Source organism: Chelonia mydas, chromosome 2 (genome assembly GCF_015237465.2).
Source record: "Chelonia mydas isolate rCheMyd1 chromosome 2, rCheMyd1.pri.v2, whole genome shotgun sequence".
NCBI classification, from domain to species: Eukaryota; Metazoa; Chordata; order Testudines; family Cheloniidae; genus Chelonia; species Chelonia mydas.
The window spans coordinates 86720099-86742392 of record NC_057850.1 but is presented as its reverse complement, the minus strand read 5'-3'; the positions used below and the strand labels follow the sequence as shown (position 1 = coordinate 86742392).

Below are 22294 nucleotides of genomic sequence, written 5' to 3'. Positions count from 1 at the left end.
TCTAAAATATTTTATAAATTTAAATTGGTATTCTATTATTTAACAGTGCAATTAAAACTGCGATTAATTGCGATTAATTTTTTTGAGTTAATCGTGATTAATCGAGAGCCTTAGATATTATATAATAATTTATCTGATCATGCCAAATCCCCATCCCCGCTTTTTTGGGGCTACTTTACCCAACTGTCAAAACCCCACACCAGGTTTTGCACATACCCAGAGGCTCACACACTTTTTAAACAATTTGAAATTTCTGAATAAGTCTTCAGAAAGGATCCTAGATCATTACAAGTCTGTCCAAACAGCAATCAGATTGGATTATTCTTGTTTTCTTACACTTTCAGCTGCTGAATTGGGCTTTTTTAGAAGAAGAAATACCACTTACCCAGGTCTCAATTATTCCACTCTATTTAACAATCACATGTGCACACTTGAACCTTCACCTCTGTGCTCTAATTGCCTGAAAATACCAGAGTTTACGTAGGACTGTACAGTTACTCTAGTAAAAATAAGAAAAGATTGGTTTAGCTAAACGTACCATACAATTTAATTCAAAAAACATTCTAAAGTACCACAATGGAAATAAAATGAGCTGAATAAAGCCAATGGCTCCAGCGCCAAGTATTTTATTTGAGTTTTGAGCAGTTCTTGTTGCTCTTTCAATTGACACTATGCTACTATTCATGGAACAGGATAGATCAGAAAGCAAAAGAATTGGAACTGATTTTCCATAGCAGGAAGAGGAACAAGAACTACCAGTTCTACCATCTGGGTCTGTGATTTAAGACCTTGGGTAGACTAGAATTGAAGGTGTGATGTTAGCATGTGTTAACTAATGTGTAAGACATTTTAAAAGTCTTTAGCAGACAAGGCACAATGCCTTTAACATACTATCTTGACCAGGTTAGTATGTGTTAAAGGCAGCATGCCTTGTCTACACTAGATTTTTAAAACATTTTAGCTAATGGTGCTAATATCACTCCTTAAATATTCTAGGCAAGGATTGATAGATATTGTCAGCTAAACAGGTTTAAGCCCTATTAGCATGAGGAGGAGACACCATCAAAGAAAAGCCTAAATGCTAAGTAATGTTACTATAACAATGGACAGCACATTTCCTTCTAATCCATTACTTAGCAGCAGGAGTCTGAATGCATCAGGGACACTGTGCTTCTACCTAAAGGTAGCATCTTTTAGGTGGGATGTACAAAGTATTAAATATTTTCACAAGAGTAGGGATATTAGCTCTGTTAAATACTCCAATTCAGACATAAGTCTTCCAACCTCAAAATTCTCTCAAGTAGTTTCAACTGGATAGTTTATTCTTTACTTTCCCCCTCTAGAAAGCACTGCTAACAGAACTGAAAGGCTGCCATGCTTCTCCAGAGAAGTGGCTTAATTTCATGTATTTACAATCTGGAAAGTGCTCTGGGTCCATTTTATGAAAGCTGCTATATAATCCTTCATTTGAGACACTGGTGTAAACAACTAGCTTTGTTTGATCCAGTTCTCAATAAAAAAAAAAAAAAGATCTAATAGAGGCACTACAATCCACAACAGCAAATATCTTCTGACATTTAGAGGAGGCTACACAAACCTAACACTTCCAGCAAATAGTAATTTTCCCCCCAGGCTTGATATTATGAGTATACTAGTTTCTAACTTCCTATTCAATTGCTGCCATACATAGACTGACAAAGAGCTGCACTGTTACAACACAAGCTGTCATTTGCATTGACAAATCTAAAACAAAAAAAGCTGAAAACAGCTTTGCTCTGATTCCTCTTTGCGGTGATAAATAACACAGAGCAGATCAACTTGAAAGTTATTAATGAAATTGTAAGACATATTGCACTGGATGACAATGCAATATAAATGAATCTCAGCATCTTCTAATGAACATTTCATGACCTCCATATGATTAAAATGGAATTAGCGGTTGTGGGGATGATCTCCATTCAATAATGGCACCAGAAGGGAAAGGAAGACTGTAATTAAGCTCATGACCTAGAAAGACTGGTTATTCTTCCTATATACTGCATAACAGTTCTTCCAATAGATAAGGGCTTTCGATGAGTGGGAAAACAAATTGTGCCCTAACTGATGGAGGAGTCACTGCGGGTATAAAGCCTTGTGCATCATCATACTGTTATTGGGTCTAATCCAGTGGCTCCCAAATTGGGGTTCGTGAAATGTTACAGGGGGTTCTCGGAAAAAAATTCCCTAATGGTGGACAGAGCTGTCCCTAAGGATCCCGGGCAGCACAGGGCCAGCAGCCTGGAGCCCTGGGACTTCCAAGAGCTAAGCAGATCAAAGCAAGTATATCTATCACACTGAGGAGATTTAAACTTCAAGACTCCTTATAAGCAACGGAAAGGAAGGTGGATTTTTTTGCTGTTTTTAAAATTAAATAGGCAGCTAGTATTGTTTTTAAAATTATTATGAAGAACAAGTTTAAGCTTTGTTGTAACATGCATTGTTTGCCTGGACTGCTCAAGACCTGAATGTTTGTGTAGAAAGAACTCTTTGAGTTGGCTTCTTAAATACCTTCATGCTGTTTTACTCCTTGAAGAAACATAGGAGCCTTGTCATATAATAGGCTTATTCAAAGTGATACAAGCTATGAAAGTGAGATCTTGGAAGAGTGTTGCACTTTTCATAATGATAAATAATAATTAATACATAGTGTGTAATGTGTGTCATAAAAACAAATTTTATATTTCCAAGATCACTGCTTTTACAGTTTATAATCAGGTAAAGGAGAAAATCCCTGGAAATATTCATTTTAGGAGGGGGTTCACAAGACTTGACATTTTTAGTGAAATGGGTTCACAGGTTGTTAAAGTTTGGGAACCATTGGTCTAATCCAATGCCCATTAAGCAAATTAAAAGACTCCCACTGACTTCAACAGTACTGGATCAGACCCATTATGAGAAAAAAAAACTTTAGGGATGTGAAGTCTTGCAGCACAAAATGTGGATCTTTTCATCAAATTCTAGTTTAATAATGTAATCCTGAATTTGGCTGTATGGCCAGAAGCACCTGCAGTGCTTCCAACACAGAGCAACATTGCAATCTCACATCATCAAGTTTCTTCCACATACCCAAAGGAATATGGGACTCTCATTTTCTGTCCTAAAAAAAATATACTGTGACATATTGGACCTCAAAATGGTACCCTATAACCGCCATATATATCATTCATATATGGTTGGGATATTTCATACAAAACATGCCATGTAAGATGTCAAATGAAAGGTCATGATCTCCTGAAACCCACTGTTCTGTCAAAACACATATATTGTTAGTGTGTATCAAATTATGAGATTTTGCTGTATGGTTGTTACTGAAATATGTTGCAAGCTTGCTAGTGACATACAAAGAAGGCAAACCACTCCCTGGAGGGTGCTCAACAACCATCAATCAGCAGGGGAGGAGTCATCAAGGGATTTACAATTCAATGAGGGCTGCAGAAGCACCACATAATGGAGATTGATCAACTCTATGACTCAGTTTCACAATACCACATCAGGGGGATTGCCCAGCCCAGTGACTCAGCAAAGCCCACCAGGACATGTCTGGGCAAGTGTCTTGTCTTCTAGGCACATGGACTAAGGATATAAAATGGGAGACTATAGCATCATGCTTTTTCCCTTCTCCTCCCCCACTTATGCTGGAAGCAACAGGAACGCCGAGAAGATGAAGGTCATCTGAGGAGATTGGTCCAGGTTTAAGGAGAAGCATTAAGAACTGTAACATCCAGTGGGGTGAGAAAATTGCTGATCTAAATAAAGCCTAGTATAATATGGTTTAAGATTTAGATTGTGCATTTATCTTTTTTCCTTTGGTAACTTTCTCTGGTCTTTTATGCCTACCACTTAAAATCACTTAAAATCTACCTTTCCGTAATTAATAAACCTGTTTTACATTTTACCTAAAAGAGTGCGGTCTGGTTGAAGTGCTTGGGAAATCTCAGCTCAGGTACAAAGGCTGGTGCATGTCCTCTCCACTTTGAGTAATAAACTTACACTGGTTAGGCTTCTGACCAGGGCAAGATAGTCTGGGGATGCAAGGCTTGGGGGCGGGGGCGGGGGGGGGGGGGGGGGGAAGAGGATTGGCTGGTGCCTTTCTCTGTGTGATTCATGAGTGGCTTTGGGAGCATTCATTCAATTGAGCTGGGTGTGGGGCTCCACATGCTATTGTCCTGAGTGATAGCAGAGCCTGTATGAGTTTGCTGCTTGTTACTAGCAAAGCACTGTGAGAGACAGCCCAGGCTCGAGGCACAAGGATGCATAGCAGAACCCCACTTCCAGGACGCAGCACCCTGTGGATCTTGTCACAGTGTTAAGTGAAGGGGTAAATAATACTTCTCTATTCACTTTCTCCACACCATTCATGATTTTATAGACCTCTATCATATCCTTCCCTCAGTTATCTCTTTTCTAAGATGTATTAAGGGTTGGGATCATTTTTTCCTATGTGCATTACTTTGTATTTATCAACATTTAATTTCTTTTGCCATTTTGTCATCCAGCTTTGTGAGATCCCTTTGTTAGTCTTTACAGTCATCTCTCTTTTCAGGACTTTACTATCCTGAATCATTTTGTATCATCTACAAATTTTGCCACCTCATTGTTTACCCCTTTTTCCACATTGTTTATGAATATGTTGAACAGCACAAGTTCCAGTACTGATCCTTGAGGGACCCCACTATTTATCTCTCTTCACTCTGACAGCTGACCATTTATTCCTAGCCTTTATTTCCGATATTTTAACCAGTTACCGATACCTGAGAGAACCTTCCTTATTATCCTATAACAGTTTACTTTGCTTAAGAGCCTTTGGTGAGGGACCTTGTTAAATAAAGGCTTTCTGAAAATCCAAGTACACTATAAAGACTGGATCACCCGTGTAATGACATGTGAGAAAGACAAGATGGGTGGGTGAAGTTGATTTAGTAAAAGATATTACCTCACCCACCTTGTCTCTCTAATATCCTGGGACCAACACTGCTAGCATTTATAGATACTGGGATTAGTGATAAATTTTTGTATCTGCACATCCCAATACAATAGTCTTTTGAAATTTTCATGCTTCCAAGGTCTCAAATCTGTCACACACAGTGCATCATTAATTATGATTAATGTGAAATGTTAATACCTACTGTACAAGGATGTTGCAAGACTTAATTAAGCTTTGCAAAGTGTTCATGAAAACATACAAGCCCAGACATAAAATCTACTAATCCATCCTTTCTATGATATTTTACTTGCCCATCAAAAAGTGACTTGCACCAGGCAACTAGAATTTTTCCTATATGACTTAATTAATAAACGTGCTTTCATTGCCTGAATGAAGACTGCTGTAAAAAGTCAAATTATTTGTAAAAATGTGCCATATTCTATGTATGTATATAAGACTTGCTATCAGGTGCTTGTACCTTGCATGAAGGTGCAGTGGAATTACTATGTCATACCTGGTTTCAGAGTAGCAGTCGTGTTAGTCTGTATCCGCAAAAAGAAAAGGAGTACTTGTGGCATCTTAGAGACTAAGATTTATCTGAGAATAAGCTTTCGTGAGCTACTGCATGAATCTGATGAAGTGAGCTGTAGCTCACGAAAACTTATGCTCAGATAAATTTTTTAGTCTCTAAGGTGCCACAAGTACTCCTTTTCTTTTTATGCCGTACCAGTAGCTATATTCATTTAATGCCAATTAAGACATAAAGGGGATAAAGGGAAGACCTAAAGAAACTCTCTCAGGGGCACGGAAACTAAGGTCTGGTACAGAGAGATTCTGGAAGTAAAAACCTTAGCCCCTGCCACGTTTGGACTGAAAGTTTTGGCTGCAGAACATGTTTGATTGTTGTTTGAGATTCAATAAAACAAAACCCCTGGAAGGGAGTAGACATGGATTATACAGAGCATATACCCATACACACACATTTTAGGAGAAGGCCTTAAATAAAACTAATAAATATTTACACTGACTATATTGGCAATGTGCTACAGAAACAACAACAAACACAGAAGCCTATTGTACAGAAGAGAAAATATAATTTGGGTTTGTCCTACAGGCTGCAGACTTGCAGACTCACAAAACAATCCCACACAGGGCTCAAGTGAAACATTAGCAGTGTACAGTTCTGTGGGGTGACAGAACATCTTTTTAATTTCAGATTAAAAACTCACATACATGACCATATTTTTTCTAATATCAAGTTTGAAGTTAACAGCATTACTTACCACTGATATACTTTACATCTTCAAAGTGCTATACAAATATTGACTCCCCACAACACCCGTGTGAGTAAGGTACTTGTCCTTATTTTACAGGTTGGGGGTGGGAGGCAAGAGAGCCAGCCAACCAAACAAAAAAACCCCCAAATACTGAAAAGTTACATGACTTCCCCAAAGCTACGCTCAGAATCAATGTCTGAGCCAGTGTTGGAACTTGAGTTTCTGACTCCCAGTCCCATGCCTTGTCCACTCTCTCTTATCTGTGCAATTATGGTGATGACCAAAGAGAACCACAGTCCTATAATACTCTATGACTAGACCACAGATGAAGTGGAAAACTACAGCCTGAGAAACTATAGTGTTCATGCTTGCAGTGGTAGTTTCATCATTTAAAGAATGGAATTGTACTAAGACTGTGAAATCATCTCTTGCAAACAGATGTATTAACCAAAATATGTAAATAGCTTTTTTGATGTAACCACAAGTCTGACAGAATAAGGTGTGTTGTGCAACTAAAATAAGAAAATAGCTAATACTGAACAATTAAGATATATCATATATTCTAAGCTGCAGAACTATGAACTGTATTCCTGCTAAGCTTAGTATGGAAAACTACTAGTAACTAAACTGTTGCAATCTGTTTTTGTACCTATAGTTCTATTCTTTGTATGTACAGAATTTGTCAGAAAATAAGATGTATGTTCTGGTGAGGCTTGTAAGATATGCACCATCTGCAAGTTACTGTACTGCATCTGTAATGGGTCACATTGATACAGACACCTCTATGTTTTGCAAAACATATATGAAGCCACATAAGAGAAAAGGGTTGTGCTAATACAGAGTAATTTTTTGATTTTCCATCTGTTGTAAACAAGCAGGCTATAAACCAAAATTCTGTAATCATTTTGGGACAGGCTGGATGCTGCAGGACTGTTTCCCAGAGATTGGTAATGTATAACCTCTCTGCATTGTGCTGATTTATCTTCGATTAATAAACTGATTGAACCTGGGTTATCTGATATTTTATCAATAAAAGAATATAACTCATTGGTATCATGTCTTGTCTACATCCAAAAGCTGTACCACTGTAACTATACCAGTACAGTTAAAGCAGGTGGCATGATCCCTCAGCATGGACATATTGGTATAAACGCACTTAAATCAGTACAGCATATTCCCATACGGAAAGGAGAATAAGCTATCTTGGTAAAAGGCATGTTTATACTGGCCTAAGTACTACCAGACTAGGGACTGTACCAATATAATGATCAGTTACTGATCAGTCAACAAAAAAAAACAAAACAAAACAGAATTACATCCCTGGCAGTTATGATACAAAAACTGTGTGTAAACCAGACCTGTATGATATATGTTTGATTATACCGTAGACATGGGCAGTGGGTGGAGCCCCGTTTGGGGAGGCTAACCCCCGGCTCCTCCCCTTCTGCCCGCACCCTCCCCACGGCTGGAGCCTCAGGACTCCCTGCTCACCTCCCGCCCATGGCCAGAGCCACAAGCCCCACCTAGAGAGCCCCCCACTTGGCCACAGGAGCCCTGGGCCAGCCAAAGCCCTGAGCAACCCCCCCACTTGGCTGGAGGAGCCCTGGGTTGGCCAAAGCTCTGAGCACCCCCACCCTACTGGAGGAGCCCCAGGCTGGCCAAAGCCCTGAGCCTTCCCCTCCTCCCGACACCCAGAGGGCCAGGCGCAGCTGTGCCTTCCCTCCCCAGACCCAACCCGCCTCGGGGAAAAGTGTCTGTTAGAAGACGCTTTTGGTATGCCCCATTTAGGTTCTGAGGCGGCGGAGGAGGTGGTATGTGCCTCCTCCTCCACCCAGGAACCTGCATGGGGCATAATAAAGCAAAGCTTCGCCGCCAAACCCCACAACCGGGGGTCCGGCAGCCGCAGCAGCACCAGAGGAGGCAGAGCCTCTCCTGGCCTATTATACCTGCCACCCATGACTGTAGATGTGTCTAAAGTCTGAATTGAAAGCATTTTTTTTAACGTTAAATTTTTGGGGTTCTTTAAAGTAAAGGACTAAAAGCACTAGGTAAAACGAAGCACAGGATGGGTGTACAGTGTGCCTCATTTGTGACCTGTGAATGTCCTGCTATTCCATTTCTAGGCTATGTTTCTGAAGAGACTGCAAATCTTATCACATTCTGAGTTGTTTTGTGATACGGCATCATTTCCACATTCCTATGAACTATGGTGAGACCATCAAATTCATCCTCTTATGTGACAAAGTAGGATTTGAATCCAAGACTCAATTCAAGAGTTACATTACGCATCTAGGCTCGCAGTCAAGAACTCTACCCAGCTGTCCATTCCTAACCCTCATCCCACAAACTGTATTTCATTTCCTCCAACAACTTTGTAAAGCATTTTCAGAACATTCTTGAGAACAAGCCAAATAAACTCTATGATCAAGCGATCTTTGAGTTGCTATGTGAACTGAGAGCACTGTACAGCCAGATTTCAGGATTAAACATTTTAAGAAGTACACCACTTGGTCCTTGTGAAAGAACTTTTCAGTTGAGATTAGTTTGGAGGAGACTAGCAGCAATATGAAGCACACTTTGTACGGAATTTATAGAGGTAAAAATGCCTAATGAACAGGAAATGTAAAAATCATTAGATTTAAGTAATCCACTGAATTTCTGAAACATTCCGTCTCACTTCACCATATTTGAAACAGACCAGATGGGTACTTATTTCTTCTCCCCACCGCTACAACCAATATAATGAATGCATTTATGTCCATAATTATCCTTTATACATTATATTATAATGGCATTATAATGTAATATAATTATAACTAATCTATAATTATCCCATAATTAAGCAATTATATAATTCCATAATTATTTAACGAGACTTCTTGATACAGTTCAGACTAGTTAATTTTTACTAATTTAGAGAAAACACCCACTACACATGAACCTAAGAACTTTTACAGAACACCCACAACAAAAACATTCATCACCACCAGCAAAACAGGAGAGCTTCTCTGCTGGATGCTTAGGTTTGGAGATTACTTCTTTCACCCCATGTATTTTGTCCTAATAGATTTGCTCCAATCCCTCAGACAGAGACAAACACTTACAGCAGGGGTGGGCAAACCTTTTGGGCCGAGGGCCACATATGGGTGGGGAAATTGTATGCAGGGCCAGAGCAGGGGTAGGGGTGCGGGAGGGAGTGCGGAGTGTAGGAGGGAGTGCAGTGTGTGGGAGGGGCTCAGGGGAAAGGGATTGGGACAGAGGAGGGGTGTGGGGTATATGAGGGGGCTCAGGGAAGAGGGCTGGGGTGTAGGAGGAGTGCGGAGTGCAGGAGGGGGCTCAGGGCAGGGGTGCAGCAGGGGTGCGGACTGCAGGAGGGAGCTCAGAGCAGGGGTTTGGGGTGGAGGAGGGGTGCGGTGGGGGCTCAGGGCAGGGAGTTGGGGTGCAGGAGGGGTGCGAGGTGCAGGCAGGAAGTTCAGGGGTGGGGTGCAGGAGGGTTTTGGGCTCCGGCCCAGCGCCGCTTACCTAAAGTGGCTCCGGGGTAGCAGTGGCGCACACCGGGGCCAGGGCAGGCTCCCTGCATGCCTGCTCTGGCCCCACGCTGCGTCACTCCGGGAAGCGGCTGGAACCACGTCCCTGCAGGGCACAGGGCTCCACACGCTGCCCTTGCCACGCCTCCAGGTACCTCCCCTGAAGCTCCCATTGGCCACAGTTCCCCATTCCCAGCCAATGGGAGCTGCAGGGGGCGGTGCCTGGAGGCTAGGGCAACGCACAGAGCCCTCTGCCTCCCCCCCGCCCCCTTCGGGCCCCAGGGACGTGGTGCCGGCCACTTCTGAGAGCAGCACGGGGGGCAATCCCGCGGGCCGGATCCAAAGCCCTGATGGGCCAGATCCGGCCAGCGGGACGTAGTTTGCCCACCCCTGACCTACAGGATCTCTATCAAGCGTTCTTAAAACTACCATACCCACCTAGCGAAGAAACAGATTGACAGAGCCAGAAGAGTACCCAGAAGTTACCTACTATAAGACAGGCCCAACAAAGCAAGTAACAGAACGCCACTAGCTGTCACCTTCAGCCCACAACTAACACCTCTCCAGTGCGTCATCAAGGATCTACAACCTATCCTGAAGGACGATCCCTCACTCTCTCAGACCTTGGGAGACAGGCCAGGCCTCACTTACAGACAGCCCCCCAACCTGAAGCAAAAACTCACCAGCAACTACACACCACACAACAAAAACACTAACTCAGGAACCAAACCCCGCAACAAACCCCGGAGCAATCTCTGTCCGCATATCTATTCAAGGGACACCATCATAGGACCTAACCACATCAACCACACCATCAGGGACTCGTTCACCTGCACATCTACCAATCTGATATATGCCATCGTGTGCCAGCAATGTCCCCCTGCCATGTACATTGGCCAAATCGGACAGTCTCTACACAAAAGAATAAATGGACACAAATCTGACATCAGGAATGATAACATTCAAAAACCAGTAGGAGAACACTTCAATCGCCATGGTCACTCAATAACAGACTTAAAAGTGGCATTCTTCAACAAAAAACTTCAAAAACGGACTTCAACGAGAAACTGCAGAACTGGAATTAATTTGCAAACTGGACACCATCAAATTAGGTCCGAATAAAGACTGGGAGTGAATAGGTCATTACAAAAACTAATTTCCCCATACTGTTACTCACACCTTCTTGTCAACTGTTTGAAATGGGCCACCTTCATTACCACTACAAAAGTGATTTTTCCTCTCTTGATATTCTACTGTTAATTGAATTGTCTCATTAGCACTGACCCCCCACTTGGTAAGGCAACTCCCATCTTTTCATGTACTGTATATATACCTGCTACTGTATTTTCCACTCCATGCATCTGATGAAGTGGGTTCTAGCCCACAAAAGCTTATGCCCAAATAAATTTGTTAGTCTCTAAGTTGCCACAAGGACTTCTATTAGGACAAAATACATGGAGTGAAACAACAACGAGATCAATATACATCCATTTATTTTCAGTGTAACATACAGGAAGTGGGTTCTCCCTTTTTTTTCTTCTTTCTTTTCAAAAGTGCTGCAACAAGATCAATACAAACATGTACAGTTGGAATTCTTAAGGTACTGATCACCCTAACAATCAAGTGAATTTGAACACTTAATCTGACACTGACCTGAGAATCCCTTCAATAACTCGGGATTAGTTAAAGAGAGATTTGTCATCAGTCTTTTTTTTTTAAATTAGCTGTATAACTAGCATTCTAAAAATTAGACCTGTTTTTAAATAGAATTGAATCTTTATGGTTGTTAATTCTTGTGAAAATGGACGCTACATTTGACATTCTGATTCATATGCACAATGTTGGTATTATTCTCACATACTGCATTTTTTCCAACCCATTCCTCATTTTGCTTGAGCCCCATTACTGTCATAGAATCATAGAATACCAGGGTTGGAAGGGACCTCAGGAGGTCATCTAGTCCAACCCCCTGCTCAAAGCAGGACCAATCCCCAATTAAAACATCCCAGCCAGGGCTTTGTCAAGCCCGACCTTAAAAACCTCTAAGGGAGGAGATTCCACCACCTCCCTAGGTAACCCATTCCAGTGCTTCACCACCCTCCTAGAAAAAAAGTTTTTCCTAATATCCAACCTATACCTCCCCCACTGCAACTTGAGACTATTACTCCTTGTTCTGTCATCTTCTACCACTGAGAACAGTCTAAATCCATCCTCTTTGGAACCCCCTTTCAGGTAGTTGAAAGCAGCGATCAAATCCCCCCTCATTCTTTTCTTCTGCAGACTAAATAATCCCAGTTCCCTCAGCCTCTCCTCATAAGTCATGTGCTCCAGCCCCTTAATCATTTTTGTTGCCCTCCGCTGGACTCTTTCCAATTTTTCCACATCCTTCTTGTAGTGTGGGGCCCAAAACTGGACACAGTACTCCAGATGAGGCCTCACGAATGCCGAATAGAGGGGAATGATCACGTCCCTCAATCTGTTGGCAATGCTCCTACTTATACAGCCCAAAATGCCGTTAGCCCTCTTGGCAACAAGGGCACACTGTTGACTCATATCCAGCTTCTCATCCACTGTAACCCCCAGGTCCTTTTCTGCAGAACTGCTGGCTAGCCACTCAGTCCCTAGTCTGTAGCAGTGCATGCCATAAGACTGCAATCCATCCCCATTGTTCCTTTCTGCTGACTAACATGCTCCTTGCTGGATTGACTCTTTACGTAAGCAGCAGGATACCAGCTGAAACTCTGATTCAAAGTAGGAAGCGATCACTGTGCACTAACCTAAACAAGTCCACATAAACATGAGAATATTCAGTGTAGTGTAACTACTGTACCAAAATAGTACTTTGATCACTGGGAGATGACAATTAAAACAAAAATAAAAAAAAGGTAACCACAAAAAATGCTTAGTGACATTTCCTTTTTACACAAAAACTGTGCATTATGATGGCTAATTTAGATTGGCATTTGCTTTGAACCACTGGATGTCTTACTTTAAAATTAACTGTCACTCAAATCGGCAATCATTCACTTTAGTCTGGGTCAATGGCATTCCTGCCTAAAATGGGAAACCTTGAGATTTTCCTCTTGGCTTTCCTCATCTTTTTCTATACCCCTATGTCTCTCTTCTATTTGAAAATATTGACAAATACTTTTTGTTATTAAAATCAAGAAAACAGGACATCAGCTTTAAGAAGATTCCAGATGACTGGGAATCAAAAACTCATTTTGGTGGCTTGCCTGAACAAAGTCAATTACATTTAATGTCACTTTCACATCTTTTGTACCCATGGCTGTGGCACTGGCAGAGACACTGGAGAAAGTCCTGCAGACTTGAAAAATCCCCCAAACTCTGGAGTTAGGCAGGCAAGATTAGAGTGTTATTTTCCATTTTTACAATGCTGTTCCAGCATTCTATGAGAAGCAGAATTTTCAAACAACTAACAAGCAGTTAAAAGTTATATATACCACCAAGTCAGTGAAAGTTTCTTTTGTGAGACTGCTGACATGTTCCAGGATACAATGGGATGCCTTCAGTGTCATGACTGTTCAGTAATGTCACAAAGAATTTAAATGGTAAAGAGAAAGTCCAATTTTTCTCTATATTGAGCAGTTTAAGACTTTTGATATTTCTATTTTATAAAAATTAGAAAATTAAAAAAACCCCAAAACCAGAAAGCCTCAAAGAATTACACTAGAAATAACCTCAGTGTTATGAACACCAGCGTTATGAACTGACTGGTCAACCACACACCTCATTTGCAACTGGAAGTACACAATCAGGCAGCAGCAGAAACCAAAAAAAAAAAAAAAAAAAGCAAATACAGTACACTACTGCGTTAAACAAACTACTAAAAATAAAGGGAAAGTTTAAAAAAAAGATTTGACAAGGTAAGGAAACTCTTTCTGAACTTGTTTAGTTTAAATTAAGATGGTAAAAAGCAGCATTTTTCTTCTGCATAGTACAGTTTTAAAGCTGTGTTAAGTCAATGTTCAGCTGTAAACTTTTGAAAGAACAACCATAACATTTTGTTCAGAGTTATGAACATTTCAGAGTTATGAACAATCTCCATTCCCAAGGTGTTTGTAACTCCGAGGTTCTACTGTAGTAAATATGGAGCCGGAAGGGCAACGACTTTCCTTGGTCCTCGTCCAATTTGTGTTTTTTCCAGTCACTTTTTCTATGTTTAAAATTTCTTTCAACCCTTTTACAATGTTAAAAACATGCATACAAAATGGAAAACTAAGCTCCCAAATATTGTAAATACTTACATGAGAGTAGTCTCACCGATTTCAGTGAGACTACTCAAGTGCATTAAGCTAAGTATGTGTGTTCACCTGAGCCCCTTTACTGTCATACGACAGCAATCCATCCCCAGTGTTCCTTTCTGCTGACACTGGTTACCTGTTCCCAGATTTTATGGAATGAGAAAAAAAAAGAGTACACAATAGATTATTTTGAGGCAGTTATATCTTAAGTATTCATCTATCTAGCCTATCAAGTATTTTTAGTTGGCAGACTACCATTAAACTTTTGCAAAGAGCAACACAAATAATATATAACATAAAAATTAGAGTTGTATTAGTGTAGTGCTTATGTGCTCGATGCAGCATACACACACATAACAAGGATTTTACACACAAAAGTTATACTGCTTTAATTACACTGGTACACTGAGAGTAGTATAACCCATCTAGTGTGGACCGAATTATTTCAATATAAAGATGCTTTACACCAGTTTAGTTATTTCCATACAGGAACGGAAATAAGTTACAATGATAGAAGGCACCTTTATACCAAGATAAGAGTCCACATTAGGTGGCATACTATTTTAACCATTTGTTTAAAAAACATATCATATCCCTAACTGAAAGTTATACTAGTACAAAAACTGTGTTTAGAGCAAGCCAAGTTCAAAAATCTTAAAATCTAAATAGACAAGTCAAAGGGTGGGAGAAAGGAAGTTTTATTATTCCCATTTTACAGATGGGGAACTGTGGCAAAGAAAGATTAAGTTACTTTCTTAGGCAACACTGGAAGCCTTTGGCAAAACCGGAAACTGAACCCAGATCCACACTAAGTTGTCATACTTTTGGACGCAAATAGCTGAAATGTGTGTTTATTCCAGTATATTATTTCTCTCATGGTGCCCCAAAGACTTGAGGCACTCCCTCAAAACATCTACAAAGCTACCTCACTATCCACCTTCAAATCCCTCCTCAGAACTCCCCTTTTGCTGTGATGCCTACAGAAAACATGATAATGGCTGCTAGTGTGCACAGACCACTGCCTACCATGCTGATCAATACCGCCTCACTGTTTAATTGTACTCCCCCATCTGTCATCTCTTGTCTCAAACCTAGACTGTCAGCCCCCTAGAGCAGAAACTGTCTTTTTGTTATGTGTTTGTACAGCACCTAGCACAATGAGGTCCTGGTGTATAACTCTGGCCCCTAAGCATTACAAATACTAAATAATACTGATTTATATATTATTACTACACTAGAACTCAACATTAAAAAAGTTGAACTGCATCATGCAATAAAGGCTGTATCCACACCTGTATGATTATTAAGATCCCATAACATTTTTGTAAGAGTAGAGATTGACCTCAAATGCTCTAATAATTTCCCCTCCTTCTTATTCTACATCTTACTAGATGCCACCTGACTGCCACCTTCAAGCTTATTGGCAGATGCATTTTAGCGATGCTGTACTTGTATTCTTTGAAGTGGATCAAGAGCGTTCAGGATGAAAGGTGCTACATCTGATTGATCATTATCTTCACTCTATGTGAGCAGGTCCACTCTGTTCCACTGCAACAATGGACTTTGTCAATCTCAAAAAAAAAAAAAAAGGGGGGGGGGGGCTGATTTGTGCAGAAGGCAGAGCTTTCTTAGCAAATTACCCAGGACTGTGGAACTCCTCAGAATGACTACAAACCTCAGTGTTTCCAGAACAAAATGTTCTTTGACCTAATGCACTTTCCCCCGCCATGTTCTGTTGCCCCCTTCATTGCATTTTGCTTTAATGGATAACAAACACTTTGGGACAGGGTCCACCTTTTTACTTACATAGCACAGCTGTAACAACAAATATACTATTAATGGCTGGTATTGTGCACAACATAGTAGGTACATTCCAAACACACTATATATAAGAGCATGATGGCAGTTTTGTTTCTTTTATGAGTGATTTCCACTTCAAGAAAATAAAGAGTAAGTGGATGAAAAAGACAGGACAGTAATATGTAGCAGCACCACAGTCCTCCCCATCGGTGCTATATGCGAAGCACAGAATCTCATGTGTGTTTCACAGCATACAACCATTTGGGAGTACGTGGGGTGCAGGGAGCTTGGTATCTGCCACTGGGAGGTACGATGCTCACCCTGGGAGAGGAAAGCAGGTGCAAAAGCTAGGTGCCTCCCCCAATCCCTGAGGGCACCGGGCTGGGGCAATGGGAGATGCGGGCATACACAGCCCCTGTCACTGTTGCGGGGTGGGGGGGGGGGGTGCTGGGCTCTGCCACACCCATGCCCAGGAGACAGCACGGGCAGCAGCAGCCTCGAGGAGGTGGTGGTGGTGGTCCCCGGTGTAAACGCCTCTCCAGGGAGGGCGCTGGGGGGGGGAGGGTCCCTGGCGCCCGGTGGGGGGGGGGGGAGAGAGGGTCCCTGGGGGGGAATCCCTGGCACTGTCCCTCCCCCCGGGGGCCGCACTCTCACCCCCCGGCCCGGAAGTCACTCCCCCCCGGTCGCCCCACACTGGGAAATGGGGGCGGGGACCCCCACATACGCGACCCCAGCACCGACCCCGGGTTTCCGCTTGCCTGCAGGGCGGCTCGGCTCCGCCTCGGCCTCACGCGCGCCCCGCCTCGCGCCCCATTCCGCCTCCGCCGCCCGTTTACAAGGACGGGTACGGATGCGTGAATACAGCGAGCCTGCCAAAGCGCATGCGCCGCCACCAGCCTTTCCCCCACCCGACTGCCCCCGGCAGCGGTAGGCGAAGGGGTCCGCATGCGTGTAGCAAAGGCAGCCACAAGCGGCGGGATGGAGCTGCGCATGCGCCTCGCAAACGGCGGGCGGGGCGCGCATGCGTATTTTCGGTGAGTACGCGACGGGGAGACGACTGTGCGCTAGCGCACGGCTGGAGACGGTTAAGTCTCCGCCTAGTGGGTGTTACATGGCCGCGTGGGGCATGCTGGGAATTGCAGTTCCATCCCTTGAAGCAGAGGCCGGGACAGAAGGAGGTTGGACGTCGGAGGGTGGAACGCCTCGCGCTGTGCCCGCGTCCAGCTCGCGGGCGCCCCCTGCCCACGGTCCGCCTCAGCCGCCCCCGGCCGCCCCGCCGGGCTTTTCTCTGGACACGGTGCCCAGGCAGGGCCGGTGCCAGCTGGACCCGGAGCGGTCTGGGTGGGTGGCTAAGAGCGAGTCTCCCAGCCCCGCTTTCTGTTTGGAGCTTGGCTGCTCGCCGCGCTCTGACATCTGTGCGGCGACCCCGAGTGCCTCCAAGTCCGGGGCCAAGGGGTGCCCCAGAGGTGCAGCCCCCTGAATAAAATAGCTGTCCTTAAAGCTGACGTGTGCCGGCAGCAACCAAAGCAGAGTCCCTGCACCGGCCCTGGCAGCGTCAGGCCCTGGCGGGTTCAAATAGAAATGTTCTTTGGCCAAACTGCTTCTCCAGCTCGGTGCCCGCCAGGCGGGTCTGCGGCCAAGTGGCTCAGCCACTGAGCGTGTGCAGAAGGAGAGGCGCTAACGCGCTGGATAACTACCCGCAGGGCTGCCCCGCACTTGTGTTCCCAAAGATACCGGTTGCTGCTCTCAACCTCCTCCCTCGTCAGTAGAAAGAAGAGGTCTTGGCTCCTGTCTCAGAAGGAATCTACACGTGCAGTGAGCGGAAGAGAGACTTGGCACTGTGTGTATGCGATGCCTACAGTGGGAAACCGAAAAGCCTAACACCCACATTTACTTCTTCCATTTGAAAACAAAACAAAAACATCACATTTCCATGTATTTGCTGATCACAAACAGCTATTATAAACGCTTTTTAGGTCTGCAATATTGCTTCATTAAGTAATTATTTCTTACTCACTGTACAATTATTTCCTGCACTAAATAATGTCATTTGCCAGGAAAAAAATTAGTATCAAAGGAAAAAAGCGCACATAGTATTCTGGATATTTCCAAAGTGCCTGTCCAATAATGGGAGAACCAGCTAGCACTTTTCAGTCAATCAAAAACACAGATTCTAACAACTCCAAAATAAGATTTACCGATTACCGTAGAGAGGGTGTACAAAACACTGGAATATGGAATTATTAACCTGTTGCGGTCATTGCATCTGAGCCCCAGGCAGCAGGCACCGTGCAGTCAGGGCAGCAATCTGAAACAACCCAAGGGGACAGCATATCTTGCTGCCATCTGCCTCTGTCGATGGGGGGTGTTTATTTCAGGAAAGGTGACAGGACTGCCGCAGAATGGTTAGAAGGCGCTGAAACTTGGTTTGAAAAGACAATAAAGTACACAGGCAAATGCTCGCTGGGAGGGGAGGGTGATTTGGGGGATCAAGTAATGAGGAGGGAAGGAGTGGGACACTAGGGAGGAAGCCTTGGAGGAGACAAAAGTACCAGGCTGTCATCCATCCTCTCATTCCTTTCCCATCTACAGAGGTGTGATCCCCTCTTCCTTACCCCCATCATGTGAACCAGGTTCTAGAGGAGGTTTGCCTTTCTGGCTGCGTCTGAGCCCCTCTCCCCACCCGCCACCCCCCATGTGAACTGGGATCTGAGGTCCTTATGAAGGATTCTGGGTGGTCTGCTAGAAGGATTAGGTAGGTTTGGGAGTGGGTCTTGCAGCCTTTTTCAAAGAGGGAGGGAGTATCATTGGTGGAGGATTGGCGAGGTGGGAGAGTCTCCACAAAGTGATCCTCTGGTAGATTTTTCCTTCCCAGAGGGCCCTGCTTGCATTTGAGTGCAGGATTGGATGAACTGGCCCATTGATCATTGAAAACTTGCTGTAAATAGTTCATATGCTCTGCAAGTCTCTGTTGCTATAATTTATTAGAGGTGAAATGTGCACCACAACAGGACATGCCAGTGGAGTTTTTAACTTTCTTGAACAAATGATTTGGCTGGCAGAGCATACAGCCTCCTATACAGCCAGACCTCTTGCAATCTTTACAGACCAATGGCAAACTTCACAAGGTGTCCAGAGGCCCATAGGAAAAACTTCCTAATGCTAGCCCCAGACTGTAGCAGATATAATCCTATGAACTAGTAATAATCAAGGCTTCTGAACGTTAGAAAAATAATCACTTTGAGACTATTGTTGAGTTTGGGATTTAGAAAACTAAAATTAGAAGACTATTCAAAATATGAAGGTCCTCATTTTTCAGAGTTTCATATCACAGAAACTTCTGGTCCAATTTTCCAAGTTTGCCAGAAATTTCCTTTGGCTAGAAACCAGACCTTTTAAAAAAATTCTTTTTGCATGCGTGCGCGTGTGTGTATCTTAAAGTGGGGAGGTTGTAATTAAGTTTACAATGGAAAGCTATTTACAATCTGAACTGTAGAATTGCTACCTCGCTTCCATTTAGTACAGTAAATATTAAATGTTAACATACATCAGAGCCCTAGTTAACCGAGGTTCTGTCAAAAGGTTAATAATTCCATATTCCAGTGTTTTGTACACCCTTTCTACCGTAATCGGTAAATCTTATTTTGGAGTTGTTAGAATCTGTGTTTTTGATTGACTGAAAAGTGCTAGCTGGTTCTCCCATTATTGGACAGGCACTTTGGAAATATCCAGAATACTATGTATGCTTTCTTCCTTTGATACTAATTTTTTTCCTGGCAAATGACATTATTTAGTGCAGTAAGTAATTGTACAGTAAGAAATTATTAATTACAGATCTAAAAAAAGTTTATAATAGATGTTTATGATCAGTAAATAAATGGATATGTGATGTTTTTGTTTTGTTTTCAAATGGAAAAAGTAAATGTGGGTGTTAGGGAGACTAATCTTAGGCTTTTCAATTTCCCACTGTAGGCATCGCATACACACAGTGCCAAGGCTCTCTTCCGTTCACTAAACATGTAGATTCCTTCTGATACAGGAGCCAAGACCTCTTCTTTCTACTGACAAGGGGACGAGTTTGAGAGCAACAACAGGTATCTTTTGCCTGGTCACCTTCTGGAGTGTCAGAGCTTTCCTCCTGCTGGGGCAAGGAAGCACAGTTCTTATTCCTTGCCTGATCTTGGTCACAGAGGAAACTCCACCACATTCGCAGCATCTTCCTCGTAGTTTAGGGACTCTTAGGGTGTGGAGGTCACTGTACTTTTAAAATTCTCTAAAGTTCCCAGTGTTCCTCAAAAAGTGGATGTCATCTTTCAACACTACCAACCACAACACACGGCTATATTTTTAGTCTGTGCATCACAACCATTTTTGTAGATTTGCAGTAGTTGCCATGCTAGTGGAGGACTCATGCAAGTGTCTTCATCTTACTGTAGTGGACCTCTTCCATTCTCTTAACAAAATTATACAATGCAGTTAGAGGAGCTTATCTGCTAGAAAATCTCACTTTGAAACACTGTGGGCAATTCTATACAAAGAGAAATGCTGTGGGTCTCACTTCTTCCTCCTGCGAGCATAGTAGTGGGTGTGAGGAGAGCCACATGCAGCTGGGTAGTCCTGTAGTAAGGATGGTGTAGAACATTGCCTTCACTGACTCTTCCCACCCCAATGCCGAACCATGAGTCTATTCCCAACAAAGAACAGCTGGAGAAAACAGCAGTTGTTAGGTAAAGAGGGAAATGTGATGTGGCCTGCACCTAGAAACTCAGCAGCACATCCGTTCTTCTGAACAGAGGTTTTGTTAAATACCTAGTATTTTCCATAATTCAATTAGAATATAACTAAGTCATGTTATATTCTCCTTAAAAATGTTGCAAGAGTAGAAAACCCAACCACTCTTTAAGAAGCATCGATAAACACATAAGGATCAAGTCAGCTCTATAGGTCTGCACATTCACTTTGCTTTTGGAATAAACTTAGAATGAAGCTTCATGGTTACCAGTGATATACCTATATCACAAAGCAGCAATATATTTTGACTTCCGCATTTGCCAAGGAGTCATCTAGCATCTTTTTTTGATTCGTCTTCGCCCTTCCATATAATACGAGAGAATGGAGAAATAATTTGGCTGTTGGTTGAGCATGGGATCGGTGCCAGGAAATGTATCTTCCATCTCAGTGCCTACTTTGTTTGGTGTCCCTTAAATACATTTTTGTACTCTGCCTCTTTTTAAATGTGAGTTTCTGGATATGTTAAACACCTGCATATCTTGAATCTCTTTCAGGAGTCTAATCAACAAGGGAATTTGTTTCAGTAAGTAGTGCTCTGACTCATTTCCACAGCCTTCAAGCATAATCTTAGAGCTATTGGACACATTAATACTATGGCAGTTTGCCACCTGCTTCATTTATTCACTTGAGATTCAGTACTCCTTGATCTCTACAGAATGGATTCTTTGTGCAACTTTCTGTGGTAACGTAAGGGTACCCCACAGGAATTTGTATGTGTCTATTCAGTGGAAAATACAAAAGGGAGGGTTGTAAACACTCTGATTAGTGTTCATGAGCATAGAGATATTTTCCTACAATGTATTTCCTAACCAAGCAACTCCCACACATTCCTTTAGAAGAAAATCCTAATGTCAAAGACTAACTGTTACAGTTTAATATTACAAGCAATATTTTTTCATACAAAGGCTATAATATAGCTGGCAACAGGAGGAAACAAAGGTTCCTTCACTAGCCGCTATCGTTCTTTTAGATGATTGCTTGTATGGATCCCTATTCTTAGGTGATGTTCACCAGAACACTCAACTCCCAAGAATGGGGATTCATATAGGCAATTCTCAATGTAAGCCCACAATCATCCCATTGGCTAACTAATGCAGAATGAGACTTTCCCAATTTCTGAGGGCAGACAGGTGAAAGCATATTACACTGCACTAGCTTCCAGTACACTGTCATGTGAAATTCACTATATCAGTTTCGATGTCTGTAAAGCTCTAAGCGGCCAGGGTCCCGGTTACCTCAGAAATAGTCTCACTCCGTCCATCTCATTACATTTACTGCTGGCAGAATCTTGTTGGCTGTCTGAAGGAGAGAGTGCATAGGAGCTGGGGTAGGGTATCTGAAATGACAGGCCCTCACTTTGAAATTCAATCTTGCTGCTACAACTGAGCCTCACAAGTATAATAAATAATGGGTTGGAGTTTTGGAAAGGGTGTGTTTAGAGAAACCAAGAAAAGCACAGCTGTATAAATTAAGAAGTGTTCATTCCCTCTCCTGCCAGCTTTAACACTACTTCAGGAAAGGCAGTTGTTTGTTTAGGAATCATGAAAACTATTTCATGGAAGATTTTAAGTACACTGCTGAACTGACAGGCTAGACCATTTCCAGAGAAGCCATTCCAGTCTCTGAGGAAGTAGGTTTATTTAAAGAGTTACAGAAAATCTAGTTGTCCCA

The 22294-nt window shown here is 42.7% G+C and overlaps 1 protein-coding gene across 4 annotated transcripts in view; it reads right to left on the bottom strand.

Annotated features, from left to right (window-relative positions):
- Nucleotides 1-16956, bottom strand: part of RALBP1 (ralA binding protein 1) — a 69835-nt gene extending 52879 nt beyond the window's left edge. For 2 of the 4 annotated variants that reach the window (XM_043539883.1, XM_037892868.2), the window contains exon 1: nucleotides 16574-16785. The gene's annotated coding sequence lies outside the window, so the exon portion shown is untranslated. Of the gene's footprint in view, nucleotides 1-16573 lie in introns of all 4 variants that reach the window. The other 2 variants (XM_037892866.2, XM_037892867.2) reach the window with 2 other exon arrangements.
- Nucleotides 16957-22294: the final 5338 nt, after the last annotated feature.